Source organism: Brassica napus, chromosome C5 (assembly GCF_020379485.1).
Source record: "Brassica napus cultivar Da-Ae chromosome C5, Da-Ae, whole genome shotgun sequence".
Classification (NCBI taxonomy): domain Eukaryota; kingdom Viridiplantae; phylum Streptophyta; class Magnoliopsida; order Brassicales; family Brassicaceae; genus Brassica; species Brassica napus.
This window is the reverse complement of record NC_063448.1, coordinates 55,019,264-55,031,971: the sequence shown is the minus strand read 5'-3', so window position 1 is coordinate 55,031,971 and position 12,708 is coordinate 55,019,264.

Here is a 12,708-nt window from a genome sequence, read left to right as displayed (position 1 = left end):
TAAACTCTTTTTTCATGGTACGTGGGCACTTTTTTATTTTTTGTGTCCATTATTTAGTATAACTTCGTATAATACTCCCTAAATTGGTGGACTAACCACTATAAAATCGCTATTTTCTAGAGAAACGGAGACACAAAAGTTCAAACCTCTTTGACCTTCATCAATGTTATGAAAGATGCAACTATGCATTAAAACAGTATTTTCATATTTTTTAAAATTTTTTCTTAAAATCTGAGTTTCCCCCTACGAAATATTGAATTTTTTTCGTAAATGCTCTATATACTGAAGACTATGATCTTTAGTGTTGTTTAAAATTTCTAAACACATTCTACACATTTGTATTAATGTATATAACTCTCTTTCATGGTACGTGGGCATCGTTTTAATTTTTTGTCAATTAATTTAGTAAAACTTCATAATACTCACTTAATTGGTGGACTAACAACTGTAAAATCGCTATTTTCTAGAGAAACGGAGACAACAAAAGTTCCAAACCTCTTTGACCTTCATATGTTAGTGAAAGATGCAACTATGCATTAAAACAGTATTTTTATATTTTGAATTTTCTCAAAATCTATGGGTTAACCCCCACGAAAATATTGATTTTTCAGTAAATGCTCTATATACTGAAGCCTATGATCTTTAGTGTTGTTTTAAAATTTCTAAACACATTCTACATTTGTATTAATGTATATTAAACTCTTTTTCATGGTACGTGGGCATCTTTTTAATTTTTTGTCAATTAATTTAGTAGAACTTCGTAATACTCCCTAAATTGGTGGACTAACCACTATAAAATCGCTATTTTCTAGAGAAACGGAGACAACAAAAGTTTCAAACCTCTTTGACCTTCATCATATGTTAGTGAAAGATGCAAATATGCATTAAAACAGTATTTTCATATTTTGAATTTTTCTCAAAATCTATGAGTTAACCCCTACGAAAATATTGATTTTTCAGTAAATGCTCTATATACTGAGACTATGATCTTTAGTGTTGTTTTAAATTTCTAAACACATTCTACATTTGTATTAATGTATATTAAACTCTTTTTCATGGTACGTGGGCATCTTTTTAATTTTTTTGTCAATTAATTTAGTAAAACTTCATAATACTCTTAAATTGGTGGACTAACCACTATAAAATCGCATTTTCTAGAGAAACGGAGACAACAAAAGTTTCAAACCTCTTTGACCTTCATCATATGTTAGTGAAGGATGCAACTATGAATTAAAACAGTATTTTTTATATTTTTGAATTTTCTCAAAATCTATGAGTTTAACCCCTACGAAAATATTGAATTTTTCAGTAAATGCTCTATATACTGAAGACTATGATCTTTAGTGTTGTTTTAAAATTTCTAAACACATTCTACATTTGTATTAATGTATATTAAACTCTTTTCATGGTACGTGGGCATCTTTTAAATTTTTTCAATTAATTTAGTAAAACTTCATAATACTCCCTAAATTGGTGGACTAACCACTATAAAATCGTTATTTTAGAGAAACGGAGACAACAAAGTTCCAAACCTCTATGACCTTCATCATATGTTAGTGAAAGATGCAACTATGCATTAAAACAGTATTTTTATATTTTTGAATTTTTCTCAAAATCTATGAGTTAACCCCCACGAAAATATTGCATTTTCGGTAAATGCTCTATATACTGAAGCCTATGATCTTTAGTGTTGTTTTAAATTTTCTAAACACATTCTACATTTGTATTAATGTATATTAAACTCTTTTTCATGGTACGTGGGCATCTTTTTAATTTTTTGTCCATTAATTTAGTAGAACTTCGTAATACTCCTAATACTTAAATGTGGACTAACCACTATAAATCGCTATTTTCTAGAGAAACGGAGACAACAAAGTTTCAAACCTCTTGACCTTCATCATATGTTAGTGAAGATGCAATATGCATTAAAACAGTATTTTTATATTTTTGAATTTTTCTCAAAATCTATGGTTAACCCCTACGAAAATATTGAATTTTTCAGTAAATGCTCTATATACTGAAGCTATGATCTTTAGTGTTGTTTTAAAATTTCTAAACACATTCTACATTTGTATTAATGTATATTAAATCTCTTTTCATGGTACGTGGGCATCTTTTAATTTTTTTTCCAATTAATTTAGTAAAACTTCATAATACTCCTTAATTGGTGGACTAACCACTATAAAATCGCTATTTTCTAGAGAAACGGAGACAACAAAGTTCCAACCTCTTGACCTTCATCATATGTTAGTGAAAGAGATGCAACTATGCATTAAACAGTATTTTTAAATTTTTTCTCAAAATCTATGGTTAAACCCCTACGAAATATTGAATTTTTCAGTAAATGCTCTATATACTGAAGACTATGATCTTTAGTGTTTGTTTTAAAATTTCTAAACACATTCTACATTTGTATTAATGTATATTAAACTCTTTTTCATGGTACGTGGGCATCATTTTAATTTTTGTCAATTAATTTAGTAAGACTTCATAATACTCCCTAAATTGGTGGACTAACCATTATAAAATCGCAATTTTCTGGAGAAACGGAGACAACAAAAGTTCCAAACCTCTATGACATTCATCATATGTTAGTGAAGGATGCAACTATGCATTAAAACAGTATTTTTATATTTTTGAATTTTTCTCAAAATCTATGGGTTAACCCCTACGAAAATATTGATTTTTTCAGTAAATGCTCTATATACTGAAGACTATGATCTTTAGTGTTGTTTTAAAATTTCTAAACACATTCTACATTTGTATTAATGTATATTAATCACTTTTTCATGGTACGTGGGCATCTTTTAAATTTTTTTTCAATTAATTTAGTAAAACTTCATAATACTCCCTAAATTGGTGGACTAACCACTGTAAAATCGCTATTTTCTAGAGAAACGGAGACACAAATTCCAAACCTCTTTGACCTTCATCATATGTTAGTGAAAGATGCAACTATGCATTAAAACAGTATTTTCATATTTTTGAATTTTTCTCAAAATCTATGAGTTAACCCCTACGAAAATATTGAATTTTTCAGTAAATGCTCTATATACTGAAGACTATGATCTTTAGTGTTGTTTTAAAATTTCTAAACACATTCTACATTTGTATTAATGTATATTAAACTCTTTTCATGGTACGTGGGCATCTTTTAATTTTTGTCAATTAATTTAGTAAAACTTCATAATACTCCCTAATTGGTGGACTAACCACTATAAAATCGCTATTTTCTAGAGAAACGGAGACAACAAAAGTTTCAAACCTCTTTGACCTCATCATATGTTAGTGAAAGATGCAACTATGCATTAAAACAGTGTTTTCATATTTTTAAATCTATGTGTTAACCCCTACGAAAATATAGATTTTTTCAGTAAATGCTCTATATACTGAAGACTATGATCTTTAGTGTTGTTTTAAAATTTCTAAACACATTCTACATTTGTATTAATGTATATTAATCACTTTTCATGGTACGTGGGCATCTTTTAAATTTTTTCCAATTAATTTAGTAAAACTTCATAATACTCTCCTAAATTGGTGGACTAACCACTAAAATCGTTATTTTCTAGAGAAACGGAGACACAACAAAAGTTCCAACCTCTTTGACCTTCATCATATGTTAGTGAAGATGCAACTATGCATTAAAACAGTATTTTTATATTTTTGAATTTTTCTCAAAATCTATGAGTTAACCCCCACGAAATATTGAATTTTTCAGTAAATGCTCTATATACTGAAGCCTATGATCTTTAGTGTTGTTTTAAAATTTCTAACACATTCTACATTTGTATTAATGTATATTAAACTCTTTTTCATGGTACGTGGGCATCTTTTTAATTTTTTGTCCATTAATTTAGTAGAACTTCGTAATACTCCCTTAATTGGTGGACTAACCACTGTAAAATCGCTATTTTCTAGAGAAACGGAGACAACAAAAGTTCCAAACCTCTTTGACCTTCATCATATGTTAGTGAAGATGCAAATATGCATTAAAACAGTATTTTCATATTTTTGATTTTTTCTCAAAATCTATGAGTTAACCCCCTACGAAAATATTGAATTTTTCAGTAAATGCTCTATATACTGAAGACTATGATCTTTAGTGTTGTTTTAAAATTTCTAAACACATTCTACATTTGTATTAATGTATATTAAACTGTTTTCATGATACGTGGGCATCATTTTAATTTTTTGTCAATTAATTTAGTAAGACTTCATAATACTCCCTAAATTGGTGGACTAACCATTATAAAATCGCAATTTTCTGGAGAAACGGAGACAACAAAGTTCCAAACCTCTTGACCTTCATCATATGTTAGTGAAGGATGCAACTATGCATTAAAACAGTATTTTTATATTTTTGAATTTTTCTCAAAATCTATGGTTAACCCCTACGAAAATATTGATTTTTTCAGTAAATGCTCTATATACTGAAGACTATGATCTTTAGTGTTGTTTTAAAATTTCTAAACACATTCTACATTTGTATTAATGTATATTAATCACTTTTTCATGGTACGTGGGCATCTTTAATTTTTTTCCATTAATTTAGTAAAACTTCATAATACTCCCTAAATTGGTGGACTAACCACTATAAAATCGTTATTCTAGAGAAACGGAGACAACAAAGTTCCAAACCTCTATGACCTTCATCATATGTTAGTGAAGGATGCAACTATGCATTAAAACAGTATTTTTATATTTTTGAATTTTTCTCAAAATCTATGAGTTAACCCCTACGAAAATATTGAATTTATCAGTAAATGCTCTATATACTGAAGACTATGACCTTTAGTGTTGTTTTAAAATTTCTAAACACATTCTAAATTTGTATTAATGTATATTAATCATTTTTTTCATGGTACGTGGGCATCTTTTAAATTTTTTTCCAATTAATTTAGTAAAACTTCATAATACTCCTTAAATTGGTGGACTAACCACTGTAAAATCGTTATTTTCTAGAGAAACGGAGACAACAAAAGTTCCAAACCTCTATGACCTTCATCATATGTTAGTGAAAGATGCAACTATGCATTAAAACAGTATTTTTATATTTTTGAATTTTTCTCAAAATCTATGAGTTCCCCACGAAAATATTGCATTTTCGGTAAATGCTCTATATACTAAAGCCTATGATCTTTAGTGTTGTTTTAAAATTTCTAAACACATTCTACATTTGTATTAATGTATATTAAACTCTTTTTCATGGTACGTGGGCATCTTTTAAATTTTTTGTCCATTAATTTAGTAGAACTTCGTAATACTCCCTAAATTGGTGGACTAACCACTATAAAATCGCAATTTTCTAGACAAACGAAGACAACAAAAGTTTCAAACCTCTTTAACCTTCATCATATGTTAGTGAAAGATGCAAGTATGCATTAAAACAGTATTTTCATATTTTTTAATTTTTCTCAAAATCTATGAGTCCCTACGAAAATATTGAATTTTTCAGTAAATGCTCTATATACTGAAGCCTATGATCTTTAGTGTTGTTTTAAAATTTCTAAACACATTCTACATTTGTATTAATGTATATTAAACTCTTTTTCATGGTACGTGGGCATCTTTTTAATTTTTTTTCAATTAATTTAGTAAAACTTCATAATACTCCCTAAATTGGTGGACTAACCACTATAAAATCGCTATTTTCTAGAGAAACGGAGACAACAAAAGTTTCAAACCTCTTTGACCTTCATCATATGTTAGTGAAAGATGCAAGTATGCATTAAAACAGTATTTTCAAATTTTTCTCAAAATCTATGAGTTAACCCCTACGAAAATATTGAATTTTTCAGTAAATGCTCTATATACTGAAGACTATGATCTTTAGTGTTGTTTTAAATTTCTAAACACATTCTACATTTGTATTAATGTATATTAAACTGTTTTTCATGGTACGTGGGCATCATTTTAATTTTTTGTCAATTAATTTAGTAAGACTTCATAATACTCCCTAAATTGGTGGACTAACCACTATAATCGCTATTTCTAGAGAAACGGAGACAACAAAAGTTCCAAACCTCTTTGACCTTCATCATATGTTAGTGAAAGATGCAACTATGCATTAAAACAGTATTTTATATTTTTGAATTTTTCTCAAAATCTATGGGTTAACCCCTACGAAAATATTGATTTTTTCAGTAAATGCTCTATATACTGAAGACTATGATCTTTAGTGTTGTTTTAAAATTTCTAAACACATTCTACATTTGTATTAATGTATATTAATCACTTTTTCATGGTACGTGGGCATCTTTTAAATTTTTTCCAATTAATTTAGTAAAACTTCATAATACTCCCTAAATTGGTGGACTAACCACTGTAAAATCGTTATTTTCTAGAGAAACGGAGACAACCAAAGTTCCAAACCTCTTTGACCTTCATCATATGTTAGTGAAAGATGCAACTATGCATTAAAACAGTATTTTCATATTTTTGAATTTTTCTCAAAATCTATGTGTTAACCCCCTACGAAAATATTGAATTTTTTAGTAAATGCTCTATATACTGAAGCTATGATCTTTAGTGTTGTTTTAAAATTTCTAAACACATTCTACATTTGTATTAATGTATATTAAACTGTTTTTCATGATACGTGGGCATCAGTTTAATTTTTTGTCAATTAATTTAGTAAAACTTCATAATACTCCCTAAATTGGTGGACTAACCACTATAAAATCGCAATTTTCTGGAGAAACGGAGACAACAAAAGTTTCAAACCTCTTTAACCTTCATCATATGTTAGTGAAAGATGCAAGAATGCATTAAAAAAGTATTTCATATTTTTTAATTTTTCTCAAAATCTATGAGTTAACCCCTACGAAAATATAGATTTTTTCAGTAAATGCTCTATATACTGAAGACTATGATCTTTAGTGTTGTTTTAAAATTTCTAAACACATTCTACATTTGTATTAATGTATATTAATCACTTTTTCATGGTACGTGGGCATCTTTTAATTTTTTTCCAATTAATTTAGTAAAACTTCATAATACTCCCTAAATTGGTGGACTAACCACTGTAAAATCGTTATTTTCTAGAGAAACGGAGACAACAAAAGTTCCAAACCTCTATGACCTTCATCATATGTTAGTGAAAGATGCAACTATGCATTAAAACAGTATTTTTATATTTTTGAATTTTTCTCAAAATCTATGAGTTAACCCCCACGAAAATATTGCATTTTCGGTAAATGCTCTATATACTAAAGCCTATGATCTTTAGTGTTGTTTTAAAATTTCTAAACACATTCTACATTTGTATTAATGTATATTAAACTCTTTTTCATGGTACGTGGGCATCTTTTAATTTTTTGTCATTAATTTAGTAAAACTTCATAATACTCCCTAATTGGTGGACTAACCACTATAAAATCGCTATTTTCTAGAGAAACGGAGACAACAAAAGTTTCAAACCTCTTTGACCTTCATCATATGTTAGTGAAGGATGCAAGTATGCATTAAAACAGTATTTTCATATTTTTGAATTTTTCTCAAAATCTATGAGTTAACCCCTACGAAAATATTGAATTTTTCAGTAAATGCTCTATATACTGATGCCTATGATCTTTAGTGTTGTTTTAAAATTTCTAAACACATTCTACATTTGTATTAATGTATATTAAACTCTTTTTCATGGTACGTGGGCATCATTTAATTTTTTGTCAATTAATTTAGTAAGACTTCATAATACTCCCTAAATTGGTGGACTAACCATTATAAAATCGCTATTTTCTAGAGAAACGGAGACAACAAAAGTTCCAAACCTCTATGACATTCATCATATGTTAGTGAAGGATGCAACTATGCATTAAAACAGTATTTTATATTTTTGAATTTTTCTCAAAATCTATGGGTTAACCCCTACGAAAATATTGATTTTTCAGTAAATGCTCTATATACTGAAGACTATGATCTTTAGTGTTGTTTTAAAATTTCTAAACACATTCTACATTTGTATTAATGTATATTAATCACTTTTTCATGGTACGTGGGCATCTTTTAAATTTTTTTCAATTAATTTAGTAAAACTTCATAATACTCCCTAAATTGGTGGACTAACCACTGTAAAATCGTTATTTTCTAGAGAAACGGAGACAACAAAAGTTCCAAACCTCTATGACCTTCATCATATGTTAGTGAAAGATGCAACTATGCATTAAAACAGTATTTTTATATTTTTGAATTTTTCTCAAAATCTATGAGTTAACCCCACGAAAATATTGAATTTTTCAGTAAATGCTCTATATACTGAAGCCTATGATCTTTAGTGTTGTTTTAAAATTTCTAAACACATTCTACATTTGTATTAATGTATATTAAACTCTTTTTCATGGTACGTGGGCATCTTTTTAATTTTTTGTCCATTAATTTAGTAGAACTTCGTAATACTCCCTAAATTGGTGGACTAACCACTATAAAATCGCTATTTTCTAGAGAAACGGAGACAACAAAAGTTTCAAACCTCTTTGACCTTCATCATATGTTAGTGAAAGATGCAAATATGCATTAAAACAGTATTTTCATATTTTTGATTTTTTCTCAAAATCTATGAGTTAACCCCTACGAAAATATTGAATTTTTCAGTAAATGCTCTATATACTGAAGACTATGATCTTTAGTGTTGTTTTAAAATTTCTAAACACATTCTACATTTGTATTAATGTATATTAAACTCTTTTCATGGTACGTGGGCATCGTTTTAATTTTTTGTCAATTAATTTAGTAAAACTTCATAATACTCCCTAAATTGGTGGACTAACCATTATAAAATCGCTATTTTCTAGAGAAACGGAGACAACAAAAGTTCCAAACCTCTATGACATTCATCATATGTTAGTGAAGGATGCAACTATGCATTAAAACAGTATTTTTATTTTTGAATTTTTCTCAAAATCTATGGGTTAACCCCTACGAAAATATTGATTTTTTCAGTAAATGCTCTATATACTGAAGACTATGATCTTTAGTGTTGTTTTAAAATTTCTAAACACATTCTACATTTGTATTAATGTATATTAAACACTTTTCATGGTACGTGGGCATCTTTTAAATTTTTTTTCAATTAATTTAGTAAAACTTCATAATACTCCCTAAATTGGTGGACTAACCACTATAAAATCGTTATTTTCTAGAGAAACGGAGACAACAAAAGTTCCAAACCTCTATGACCTTCATCATATGTTAGTGAAGGATGCAACTATGCATTAAAACAATATTTTTATATTTTTGAATTTTTCTCAAAATCTATGAGTTAACCCCTACGAAAATATTGAATTTTTCAGTAAATGCTCTATATACTGAAGACTATGATCTTTAGTGTTGTTTTAAAATTTCTAAACACATTCTACATTTGTATTAATGTATATTAAACTCTTTTTCATGGTACGTGGGCATCTTTTAATTTTTTTCAATTAATTTAGTAAAACTTCATAATACTCCTTAAATTGGTGGACTAACCACTGTAAAATCGTTATTTTCTAGAGAAACGGAGACAACAAAAGTTCCAAACCTCTATGACCTTCATCATATGTTAGTGAAAGATGCAACTATGCATTAAAACAGTATTTTTATATTTTTGAATTTTTCTCAAAATCTATGAGTTAACCCCTACGAAAATATTGAATTTTCGGTAAATGCTCTATATACTGAAGCCTATGATCTTTAGTGTTGTTTTAAAATTTCTAAACACATTCTACATTTGTATTAATGTATATTAAACTCTTTTTCATGGTACGTGGGCATCTTTTAATTTTTTGTCAATTAATTTAGTAAAACTTCATAATACTCCCTAAATTGGTGGACTAACCACTATAAAATCGCAATTTTCTAGAGAAACGGAGACAACAAAAGTTTCAAACCTCTTTGACCTTCATCATATGTTAGTGAAAGATGCAAGTATGCATTAAAACAGTATTTTCATATTTTTTAATTTTTCTCAAAATCTATGAGTCCCTACGAAAATATTGAATTTTTCAGTAAATGCTCTATATACTGAAGCCTATGATCTTTAGTGTTGTTTTAAAATTTCTAAACACATTCTACATTTGTATTAATGTATATTAAACTCTTTTTCATGGTACGTGGGCATCTTTTTAATTTTTTTCAATTAATTTAGTAAAACTTCATAATACTCCCTTAATTGGTGGACTAACCACTGTAAAATCGCTATTTTCTAGAGAAACGGAGACAACAAAAGTTTCAAACCTCTTTGACCTTCATCATATGTTAGTGAAAGATGCAAATATGCATTAAAACAGTATTTTCAAATTTTTCTCAAAATCTATGAGTTAACCCCTACGAAAATATTGAATTTTTCAGTAAATGCTCTATATACTGAGGACTATGATCTTTAGTGTTGTTTTAAAATTTCTAAACACATTCTACATTTGTATTAATGTATATTAAACTGTTTTTCATGATACGTGGGCATCATTTTAATTTTTTGTCAATTAATTTAGTAAGACTTCATAATACTCCCTAAATTGGTGGACTAACCATTATAAAATCGCAATTTTCTAGAGAAACGGAGACAACAAAAGTTCCAAACCTCTATGACATTCATCATATGTTAGTGAAGGATGCAACTATGCATTAAAACAGTATTTTTATATTTTTGAATTTTTCTCAAAATCTATGGGTTAACCCCTACGAAAATATTGATTTTTTCAGTAAATGCTCTATATACTGAAGACTATGATCTTTAGTGTTGTTTTAAAATTTCTAAACACATTCTACATTTGTATTAATGTATATTAATCACTTTTTCATGGTACGTGGGCATCTTTTAAATTTTTTTCCAATTAATTTAGTAAAACTTCATAATACTCCCTAAATTGGTGGACTAACCACTGTAAAATCGCTATTTTCTAGAGAAACGGAGACAACAAAAGTTCCAAACCTCTTTGACCTTCATCATATGTTAGTGAAAGATGCAACTATGCATTAAAACAGTATTTTCATATTTTTGAATTTTTCTCAAAATCTATGTGTTAACCCCTACGAAAATATTGAATTTTTCAGTAAATGCTCTATATACTGAAGACTATGATCTTTAGTGTTGTTTTAAAATTTCTAAACACATTCTACATTTGTATTAATGTATATTAAACTCTTTTTCATGGTACGTGGGCATCGTTTTAATTTTTTGTCAATTAATTTAGTAAAACTTCATAATACTCCCTAAATTGGTGGACTAACCACTATAAAATCGCTATTTTCTAGAGAAACGGAGACAACAAAAGTTTCAAACCTCTTTGACCTTCATCATATGTTAGTGAAAGATGCAAGTATGCATTAAAAAAGTATTTCATATTTTTTAATTTTTCTCAAAATCTATGAGTTAACCCCTACGAAAATATTGATTTTTTCAGTAAATGCTCTATATACTGAAGCCTATGATCTTTAGTGTTGTTTTAAAATTTCTAAACACATTCTACATTTGTATTAATGTATATTAATCACTTTTTCATGGTACGTGGGCATCTTTTAATTTTTTCCAATTAATTTAGTAAAACTTCATAATACTCCCTAAATTGGTGGACTAACCACTGTAAAATCGTTATTTTCTAGAGAAACGGAGACAACAAAAGTTCCAAACCTCTATGACCTTCATCATATGTTAGTGAAAGATGCAACTATGCATTAAAACAGTATTTTTATATTTTTGAATTTTTCTCAAAATCTATGAGTTAACCCCACGAAAATATTGAATTTTTCAGTAAATGCTCTATATACTGAAGCCTATGATCTTTAGTGTTGTTTTAAAATTTCTAAACACATTCTACATTTGTATTAATGTATATTAAACTCTTTTTCATGGTACGTGGGCATCTTTTTAATTTTTTGTCAATTAATTTAGTAAAACTTCGTAATACTCCCTTAATTGGTGGACTAACCACTGTAAAATCGCTATTTTCTAGAGAAACGGAGACAACAAAAGTTTCAAACCTCTTTGACCTTCATCATATGTTAGTGAAGGATGCAAATATGCATTAAAACAGTATTTTCATATTTTTGAATTTTTCTCAAAATCTATGAGTTAACCCCTACAAAAATATTGAATTTTTCAGTAAATGCTCTATATACTGAGGACTATGATCTTTAGTGTTGTTTTAAAATTTCTAAACACATTCTACATTTGTATTAATGTATATTAAACTGTTTTTCATGATACGTGGGCATCATTTAATTTTTTGTCAATTAATTTAGTAAGACTTCATAATACTCCCTAAATTGGTGGACTAACCATTATAAAATCGCAATTTTCTAGAGAAACGGAGACAACAAAAGTTCCAAACCTCTATGACATTCATCATATGTTAGTGAAGGATGCAACTATGCATTAAAACAGTATTTTTATATTTTTGAATTTTTCTCAAAATCTATGGGTTAACCCCTACGAAAATATTGATTTTTCAGTAAATGCTCTATATACTGAAGACTATGATCTTTAGTGTTGTTTTAAAATTTCTAAACACATTCTACATTTGTATTAATGTATATTAATCACTTTTTCATGGTACGTGGGCATCTTTTAATTTTTTCCAATTAATTTAGTAAAACTTCATAATACTCCCTAAATTGGTGGACTAACCACTGTAAAATCGTTATTTTCTAGAGAAACGGAGACAACAAAAGTTTCAAACCTCTTTGACCTTCATCATATGTTAGTGAAAGATGCAACTATGCATTAAAACAGTA